This window comes from Diabrotica undecimpunctata, chromosome 2, assembly GCF_040954645.1.
Source record: "Diabrotica undecimpunctata isolate CICGRU chromosome 2, icDiaUnde3, whole genome shotgun sequence".
NCBI lineage: Eukaryota > Metazoa > Arthropoda > Insecta > Coleoptera > Chrysomelidae > Diabrotica > Diabrotica undecimpunctata.
Genome location: NC_092804.1, coordinates 7,869,151 through 7,880,218, shown reverse-complemented (window position 1 = coordinate 7,880,218; position 11,068 = coordinate 7,869,151). Strand labels below are relative to the sequence as shown.

The following is an 11,068-nucleotide window of genomic DNA, read 5'->3' as shown; positions in this document are numbered from 1 at the left end:
ACAAGGTTCCTTAATGACATCAATGAAGACATGAGACATATGGAATTACGTGCTTGGCGGAAAAAGGCGATGGATAGGGACGACTGGAAAACTGTCTCACAAGTAGACGTAGTATGGATAAACATGGAAAAACAGAAAACTTTTGAAAAATGTTTCTTATCTTACTAACCCTAATGTCGTGTATGGTCCGTTTCTACAGATGCCTGTCTCTTTTTTTTTCTAATTCGTGCATTGGTCTTTTGTAAATTTTTGTAGTGTGGTTCATCAATCTTGTTGGAAATACTCCTCGTGATCATAGATCTAGTTTTATTAACTAAAGAGACTCTCCGTGCAAAATGTGTGCTTAATTTACTTAATTTTATTGTGAGTTTAATTTATTTGTAAAATTCCTAAACTCGAGAAAAAATAGTGACGCGCCTGCTCCCTCAAAACGCATTTTACGTTTCAAAAAAGCGGCGCTCGAAGAGAAAGTTGCCAGTTTACGCTCTAACCGTCGTGACGTCGGACGTCTCAACCGTTCCTTGTGCCATGTACAGCGCGTCGCGAGGCTACGATCGTCAATGATCAAAATTATAGGCCGTGTATTATAACGACTCGAAATTTTTGTGCCATGAAGACTTATGTGTAATCAGTTTGCAGTTAATTTAGAACTTTGTTAGTGGCCCATATTTGTTTTTTTTTTGAAAAATATTTATAGGTGAGTTAGTACGAGAATTATATGTTAAAAACCATTGTTTGTATTTAACTTTGGTTAAAATTTAATGACAAATATGTGTCTAGTAATTATATTTTTTAATTGATATCATTATTCCATTTTGACCCAGAGCTAGTTTATTTTGAAAGTAATCTTTTGTGCCATTCTTACGTGCTAACGTTCTAGAATTTCTAAGTGTTTTGTAAAACGTTAGGTCAGATATCCCTTTAGTTTGGCGCCACTTTTTTAGCCTTAGTATGATAAGCAATTTCAAGTTATTTCTTATTATCGATTTGGAAAGTTATGATAGCACGGTTTTTATGGCAGAAAATTACAAAGACCCAAGCAAAATAAATAAGAATTATCTACAGTTTACCATATCGATAGTTTTGTACAAAAAAAGAGATTTATAAGAAAAACAAACTCTAAACACAATCATGAAATGCAAATTAGGTAGACTTAAGGGTTTAACCAGAATTCCAGGCCTTAGTAGAGGCAAACAGAAATTTATCTTATTGATGTCTCCCTCCTTAACATTTGTTTTACCCCTCTATAATTTTTACAGTCCTGAATGTTTTCTTTGTCTTTATCCTTGATACCAATATTTTTATTGGATATTAACCAAAATTTTAATTAAAAATATGTTTATTTTGGCGTTTTGATTTCCAAATAGTTCTCAAAATACATTGGTTTAATTTGTATTTTGAGAACGATTTCTGAAATGAAAATCTAAACGTCAAATTAAACATATTTTGTTAAATTAAATTATATTCGTTATAAACATATAACACAAGTTTATAAACATTAAACAATATACTAATCAGACTCTCCGATTTCATTAAATCCACACTAAACAACAATATTTAGGTTATATTTTTGATTTCGCGATAACCTACAACATAATAACGAATACAATAAACACAATTTATTTTCCAGATAACTTTTTATTCACTACTTTATTTTATTTAAATTTATTTATAATTTTTTTTCTTATTTAAACAAATATACCCGCATCAACCACTAAGGGTTATTAGCGGGGGGACATACAAAAACAGTAAGATACATATTGTTACATAAAAAAAAATATTTTTTACAATCTGGTATATAGTGTAGTCATTTTAAGATAACTTAATAAAGACTGTAAATTTGACGTTAGTATACTTTTTAAATTATCACTAAGGGCACACGCGATTCTTTCGTTCTGGTACACTGGACACTCAACAATTATATGTTTCACTGACAACTGAGTGTTGCACTTGGTACACATCGGAGCAGCCTTCTGGTTGAAGATAAGCTTGTTTGTAAGGAAAGTATGTCCTATTCGGAGTCGGTTGATGATGACTTGGTCTTTTCTATTATTTGGTAAGATGAGTTTGATTCCTAGTTGACTTAGACATTCTTTGAGTTTGTTAGCAGTGTGATCCCAAGTAGTATGAATGTGCTGGCCATTAACTCTTTATGTGTTAACTATTTATTGTTGAGAACTTGATTCTTAGTCAGTTTCGTCAGTAGAAGAAGGACTGTTGAGAAGCAGTTTCTTCTTCAATCTGGTGATATTGTTTTTTAAAGTTTTATTTTGTATTTGAGAATATATAAAGTTTAAAATTTCTTTTATTTCTTGGCTTTCATTTGAATAATTTTTAACAATGCGTTCAGGATGTTTTGAGTGAAGGGAATTTGCCAGAAAATCACATATTTCATGAAAAGTAAGTGTAAAGGAAGGGTTTTTATTTTCAATTTTTTCTTTAATTTGATTTAGAATAATTGAAATATCTTCTTGGGTTTTAGGCTTTTTCTTAGGTTTTTGAGTATCGGGAGGAGGTAGGTCATTTTCAAGAATTTCAGGAGAGGATATTTGTCTTTTAGTTGCAGGAGTAATTTCAGTGGTTTTTCTATCGCTTCCAATTACTAAGGAATTATTTTGGAATATTTTTGGTTGATTCAAGATTTGTAATTCATTGTTTGTTTGTGAGGAAGTGGTTTGGTCCTTTGTAGCTGATGCGTGATTTTGTATGGTATTGGGTTCTGGTTCCATTAATGTTTCGGTATCTTCTTGGTATTGGTTTCGTGGTTGATCTTGTAGCTGATTATATTTTTCAGTGGTAGAGTTATGTATATTCACGTGGTGGTCAGTTTCCATTTGATTAATTAAGTTGCTTAATGATGATAAAGAAGGACAGTCAGAATCGTAATGTCCGACAATCTTGCATCTGGAGCAGTTTAAACCATCTATGGAAATGTATAGTCTATATGATGTATTTTTGAATGAGATTAGAAATGAGTCAGGAATTGCTGCATTTTCTAAAGGACTTATGAACATTTGCCTCCTAAACCTGAGTACGTGGCTGTATTCTGAGTCTTGCATGCCTACTCGTAGAAACGTCATGTTGGAGGCGGATTTTATACCCATAGTTTTTAAGTGCTCTTCAAATATGCTATTAGGTATAGTAGTAGGAGTCTCTGGGCAGGGGTTAAGTCTTCTTACTTCAATCTGGTTACCATCAATATTTATATATTTGTGGGAGTTAAGAAATTGATCAACTACATATTTAGAGGAGAGGTAGATGCAGATGCGGTTGTTTGCTATTTTGGATGCCCAAACAACATTTTTGGGCTGCACTATTGATCCAACAGCTTTTATATATTCGAAAACTTTTATTCCTTGTATGGTTGAAAGTATAATACCTTGGTCTTTTGAAGGATATTTGAAAATGCATTGGAGTAAGATATATGTGACGTAGTGGGTATATTTCATGAGGTAGTAGCTGATTCCGGTTCATCCATCTTCCCGCTGAGAATTTACGTAAATTGGCACAGAGGATCTGAAGCCGGACCTGTCCACTTAATAAAATTGAACAGCAGCCTAGACTAATTACTTGTTAGAAGCAAGAACCAGCAAAAAGTTGTTGTCGATAATCGATAAGTTGAATTGAAATCGATAAAATATTTTGCCTTTTAAACTTCTGATTTTAAGGTTATTAATAATGCAGTTTTGTACTCACAGAATTCTACGATTTTCAGTACACTGTCACATTTAACTTTAAGTTGCAAACTGTATAAAAATTAAATTAGATTGTTAATTTTAACTACCAGTAATTAACAAATTTATCAGAACCGATATAAAGCTGTATGATCTGCTAGATATCGGGGCCGGACTCCATTTATAAATTTTAATTTATTTTATCTTTCAGTTTATCTGCTCAGATTTCTTTCCTAGGTGACGCTAGAATTTTAAATCTAAACTAACATAAAACGTTAAATTATTTTGTATTAAATGGTACCTTAAAAGTATTAATCATATTATTTATTAATTATATTAATACGTAATTATTATTTTTTGTATTTTTAATTAAACATATCGTTTCAAAAACAAAATATTGTTCTGAAGCTATTTTCTTGTGGCATGTTAAAGTAATTACTATTTAAATGGGAATAAGCCACAATTAAAAGTTAAAGTTCGTTTATTGACGTTTCAATTTCCACTTTTTCATCAAGAATTTCAAATCACCGTATTTGTATCTACCTAGCTAGTGAAGAATTAGTATAAACTGTCATGAATGCTGACAACGGAAGAATAACTATCAATCAACAAATAATTTATGCTCAACGCTTAATTACACCAAATGAAAGATTACTGATCTCTAATGTTTGCCCTAGTATTTGTCACACTTTCATAGAATCTGAACTTAAAAAGTTAGGCCTCAATTTATTAACTCCAATTAATTTTTTACGAATAGGTACAACAAACCCAGAATATAAACATATACTGAGCTTTCGAAGACACACATTTATCTCTCCTTTAGAAGCTACATGAATTCCTCCCTCAATTGTCATAAACCACGACCAAACATCTTATCGTATTTTCTTATCTTTAGAAAAACAGGTGTGTTACTATTGTTCAGTTTGACCATTCTGTATCAAATTGTCCATCCTGTACAAATCCAAATCAAAACTTAACAACAACAGTGCCAACTACTATTATAAATACAGTAGTTTTTACTGTTACTATTACTCGTCCAAATGACGTCCCGATCACATCAGCATCTTCAGCGAAGTCCTATTCCTTACAATCCACGACTATACCTTCTTCATTAAGTATACCAATATTAACTGCATCCCAAATATCACCCTCAACATCATTCCCACATTCTCAAACTACATGCACAGATACAAATATCCAGTTATCAACAATAGCTAACGTTTCACAACCTCATACATCAATCCCAAACTCTTCCTCAACACTTGCATGCACTATCAATATCATATCAATAGATACCACTGATACACTTGAAATAACTAATACACCTAGTAAGTAGTAGTTCCACGGAAATCGTTCTCAAAATACAAACATTAGTAAATTAAACAAATTTTGTTTTTTTTGTTACTCGGTGAAAAATTCTTCTAATAATTTAATTTTGTATAAAAATTAAAGTTAATTAAATAAATAAATATTCACGAAAAGCAAGAATACAAAGTATTATGTAAACTTGAATTGGAAAAGTCTATTCAAATTGAACAAAAACAACCCACGAAAAGGAAGAATACAGAGTATTATGTAAACTTGAATTGAAAAAGTCTATTAAAATGAAATAAAATATAAGCAAAGAGGAACTAAAGGCTATAAAATCTTTAAAAAATGACGACTCCATAATCACCCTACCAGCAGACAAGGAGAATGCAACTGTGATAATGGATGAAATTTAATATGAAAACAAATTTAAAGATCTACTAATAAACGGACCTTATACAAAATTAACAAAGGATCCAACAAAGCCTTTGGAAAACAGAATATATAGAACTTTATTCAAGTTTAAAGATTGTTTTACAAGTTACCAGAGAAGATTAATTACACCTCGTTACAGTAAGACCCCTTATTTTTATGGAGTTCCGAAAGTTCATAAAACGAATATACCACTTAGACCCATTTGTAGTACCATGAGTTCTCCTTTTAGTGAACTATCAAATTTTTTATTAAATATTATACAACCATTTGCAAATAAAAATGCCACAATACATAGCATTTTCTAAATAAATTATCCAATATTGAAGTTAATTCAAATAATACTTTGGTAAGTTTTGATCTAAATAGTTTATTTACGAATGTGCCATTATATTAGACTTTAAATATAGTCAAGACAAAATTAGAGAGTGATGATACATTGGCAACTAGTACAAGATTAAACATAACTGCTATAATGGAGTTATTAACATTATGTACTGATAATACATATTTTCAACTAAATAATGAATTCTATAAGTAAAATTTTGGTCTAGCAATGGGCTCTAGTTTATATATATTTATGAAAGATTTTAAAACAAATATTATTTCTAAACAAAATTTAAAACGCTACGTGCCGGAAACTATACGTGCATGATAATATGCCGCGACCTTAAGTGTAACAATTTTAATTGGATTCTGAAAAGGATCTCCGATATAGTCCGACAGTCCAAAAGTCGCGCGTTGGTTGCACAAATTTGGAATATTTTACAACTAGTTCGGTTTTAATCACAAACATATACCTGGAAAAGTAAAATATAACGAAGAAATAATTTCATAGAATCTTGTTATAATCTATTAAATTTTGCTTTGACGACTTCTTATCTAAATTTTTCTTTTCCATTTTAATTTTGTTAGGCTCCTTTGCCACCCTTATAGGAATAAAGTAAATATTTACGTTACAGCTCAACGCACCCGAAAGATATTTTAATTTTGTTTTAATCCATTAATTAAAATAACGCTTGGAATGAACAAGAACACGGAAAGAGACCCCAATTAACAAGCAAACGATGTTTAATTTTGAGTTTTTAAAACTGTATATAAATTTGGTAAATTTTAGAAACCTCCAAATGATATAAATATCGAAAGTCGTGGAAAATTCATTAAATAAACCTAATCGCTCTTTAATTAATCTATATTGTTGTGATCTGCTTTATGATGTTTTATTATTAATTAACACTAATTTAATTAATCCAATTATTTAATTAATTAATTCACTCATTTATGCAGAGTCATACAAATCAATTACTCAATCAATTACTATTAAAATTTTCTCAGGGTGCCTTTTTAATTTTACTTTATATATCTCTTCTAGTGGGTTCAGTATCTCCGAGTTGCTCATAATCGGGATAGAACAGGAAACGGAACTAACATTAAAACAACATAAATATGCACACAAATTATTATTTATTTTCAATAAGCAATACGATGAATATTAATAAATAACTTTTGTGGGCAATTATCTTTCCCAACACACTGCTATACTCTAAATTTAATTTTAATTACAAACTATTGATCTGTTTTATAATAATATCTACTAAAAATTGACCATATAAAATATAATTTATTCACAAAAAATAACTCTTTGAAACTTGGAATCTTAGTTCGTATGCTTATATTTGATTTTATCTTTAGAATATCTTAAAGTTTTCTTTCATTCAAATTATTTGACTGACCTTTATTTTTTACACCAATGATGTCTCCTCTCGATTAAACCACAGTTCCTTCCTTGATTGATTATGTCCGGCTACCATCAAATCTTTCCCGTTCTCAGCATCGATCCAAACCGCATACCAGCAAACTACTCCTCCGAAAACACAAGCCCAAGCCTCTTTTGACCGGTACTCTTTATTCACAAATTCTCCTTTGTTTCTTAATTATATCTCGTGGACTATGCAGACTCAAAAGAGGTATTAATCTTCTCGATTTTGATCTGCTCTCAGCTTCCACCTTTTTCACTAACAAACGAAAACACTGGTACTCAGATTGACTACACGAAAACACGTCTTCTCTTCTGGTCTGCCGGTAACATAATAATCTTTTCAATCTCCCCAGACAACCTTCTCAACTCTCTCATTCCCCATCATTCCTTTTTAACCAATCATAAGCATTCATCTTTCCCACTAATTTTCGATTTAGAAAATTTCCAACATCATATTTAAAACAAATAAACTACTTTCACTCAAATTACTTTTCAGAAACCATTAACAATTTTGCCTTTTTCAACAGAAATAAGTTTCCAAATTCTTGTTATCTCATATCTAAATCTAATTCTTATTTACTTTCGAAAAATGCCCACCGCAAAATACAATTACAAGTTTATTCTTAAATCTATAATGATACGGGTTCCATTGTCCTTTCACTATTCACTCAGTCTTTCAAGGAAAAACTCGTCCGGGTACCGTCAGGGAACAATGTCTTCTCTTATTCTAACTATTACAAATGAGTACAGGGTTGTATTTTAACTTATATGCCCGCGGTATATTAAAATAATAAAAAAACTCTATTCTATTTCTGATCGATAAACTGATCCATAACAATATATATATATATATATATATATATATATATATATATATATATATATATATATATATATATATATATATATATATATATATATATATATATATATAAATATATATATCTTGATTTGACTTCCTCAAGAACTGTCTGGAGTGCATTTTCTACACTTACTTCGTCATAATCCCTATATGGACGAGCACTATGTTTTCTTATATAATTTCGAACCATTTTTTGAAAAGAAACAACTAATTTAAGATTTCTTCAGAAAAAATGTTGTTATCAAATTTCCCAACGTTGGAGATCAATTTCTTCCCACCGACCTGATCACATTAACCCCACTGTGAATTTTTTAATTTCCCGCGTAAATTATGATTTTTCCCTGAAAAATAGCGTGTTTACATATGTTGACACAGAACATGTAACTATTAAGATAATTAGAATGGCATATTTTTTTGTAGTTTTTTCTCAGGCACCGGAAACAAGCTGGGAAGCTAAAGAAATTTATCAAAAATATAGCCATAAATAAAACAAGCTTTTTTCCATACAAAATATACTTACTTTACCTTACTTACTTCCCCTTTTGTATCAATTTTACCATAGTTTACGATATTTCTAGTTTTCCTATTGTTAAATTATTATCTGTTTATTATCTATCTTTTATTTTTCTATCTGTATTTGATCGGTTATTTCTCTATACAATATATCCTTACCCACAGCCAATGATGCTCCGAATTGAGCAACGTGGTCATCGTAGAGATTTTGTGAACGATTAGCTTTTTACCATTCATTTTTCTTAACGTTTTCGTTACAGCATTAACGATTACTTTAATTTACTTTAGATGTAGATGTGTAGAATATGTACCATTTAGGCTTAGGTGACACAATCCCTCCAAATTCATCATTCTGGTAAATTACGTATTTATGATTCTAAATACTCAACATCAGCTTATCTAGAAAACCTTGAATCTATTTTAGAAATTTATAAAATAGAAAATAAAAGGAAAAAACCAAAAATTGGTGTCAAAAGATAGGTTTAGTATGTGCACTTCATGTATTACATGGAAATGACTGAAATCACAATCAACGGAGTTTTTAATTCATCGTCAATTGTAATTGCGATTTTTTACAATGGTTGTATACAAACTACACACCTTAAAATCATTATAAAGTTAATATTTTTTTTGCCCAATATTTATTCAAAGTTTATGGTGTAAACCAACACAGAATAGTTTTTATTTATTAGTGCATTATTTATAAACAATCACTATAATTGTTTGATTGCTGTTTTATTTTCTAAGTGGAACAACTTAGGTATTTTAAGTATTACAGTAATCCGTTATGTAAACATAACACGATAATAATCGTATAATAGGGACAATGAAGTTACAGTCTATTGATTAGACGCTTGTACGATATTGTTTCCTAATAGGATTTGCCTACGCTATTATGTACATTAAGATAAAAATATGTATATAGTACATAGTGAAAAGTATATACTAAAAAATCCTTTAGATTTTTAATAAATTATCTATTAGTGAACTTAAAACTTTAAAAAGATACTAAAATAAATCGATAAAAATGGAGATTGATTAGTCTAGACTGTTATTAGACACTCTATCCTAACCAGCTAGTTATAATTTCTAGACAATATCACAACATCATCGGCATAAGCCAGACACTAACACTGATACAGAAGCTGACATTTCTGTATCAGTGTTAAGGACAAGCTAGCAGTAAATATGCACAGACGTGCCATGAGTAACGTGAAGCTGCAAGAATTGTACCCATTTACATCAATTCTATTAAAATATATTGCTACGTTGTTGTCTGAATTTATCCTACTGAATCCTACTGAATTTGAAGGAACTGGTTTTTATTGGCTTTGAAAGCTTTAAAACAATATCGTCTTTCGAAAAAAGGCATCTTCTGTTGTCTTACGAAAACGAAATGTTGTGGGCAGTCGCTTAAAAATACGACTTCATAACTATCATCATTTACTTGGCAGACTTTGTCGACAAATAATCTGTATAATTTTTTTCCAAAAACCTTCACTACGACAAAGTCATTAGGTGTAATATTTGGTACAACATCAGTACCAAAGATGCTCTTCTTTGTTATTGGAAAAATAAATGTCACACGAATCAATACCTTCTTAAAAGGAGAGTGCTACTGATTCATCAGATGATCATTCGTCGAAAACTTTCCTTTTGGCAGCACGAACTTTAGCGCTTCGAGATTTTTTTTTTGATTCTTCAGTAGTGCTTTGCCCTCCTTTTCTTTTTTGCTTCCTTCTTTTCTTCTTATTCTTCTTAAAATCATTCTTACTAGGTGTCGATATTAGTAGGGGTGACTTAAAAATTTTCCTGGTTCGTATCCTTTTTAGGATAATTTTTGGGAAGGAAATAATATCTTAAAGTGAAATTTACTGACTGTTCTAATTTCGGAGACGGCTGGGGCTACATGATCGACAAACATGGAAGGCAATAGTAAACGTGGCAAAGACTCACGAAGAGTTGTAGCGACATTGATGATGATGAATAATATTGTAATAAATTGTCTAATAAACTGTCATTCAAAATAATTAATAATTTTATGTAACCAGTTTTAATTGAGGCATAGTGTAGTTTAGGAATTAAATGTGTTTAATTTTCCTTGAGATTATATTAAAAAGAGCTAAAGGTCTTACTAATATTTTTAAATAGTTTTTATGAACTAGTTATTTTTGTCTAAAAAATAGACTTTAAACATTCTCCCAATAGTTGTATAAAATGATGTTCATTTGTACATCTATTTTTACATTTATTTAAATCAACATCAATAAATTTCAAGCAAGTAAACATCTTGAATGATACCTGCCCGAAATAATTCTTTGTATACATCTTTTTGATCATTCATTGAACATTTCACACTCAATTATAAACTAAAAAGAATATTTATGACTCCTGAAAAAAATATAAAAGTAATTTAAATGCATGAATTATGAGACCTAATTATTTTTGTATGCAGCGTCCGAAAATACATTTAAATTATTTTTAGCAAATGAAATGATCTTAATTTTAGTTGATTCACTT

At 30.2% G+C, this 11,068-nt stretch overlaps 1 protein-coding gene across 1 annotated transcript in view; it reads left to right on the top strand.

Moving 5' to 3' along the window:
- Positions 1–508: 508 nt before the first annotated feature.
- LOC140434137 (uncharacterized) overlaps positions 509–11,068 on the top strand; it is a 248,384-nt gene continuing 237,824 nt past the window's right edge. Inside the window, exon 1 of the mRNA XM_072522190.1 lies at positions 509–697. The gene's annotated coding sequence lies outside the window, so the exon portion shown is untranslated. The remainder of the gene's footprint in view (positions 698–11,068) is intronic.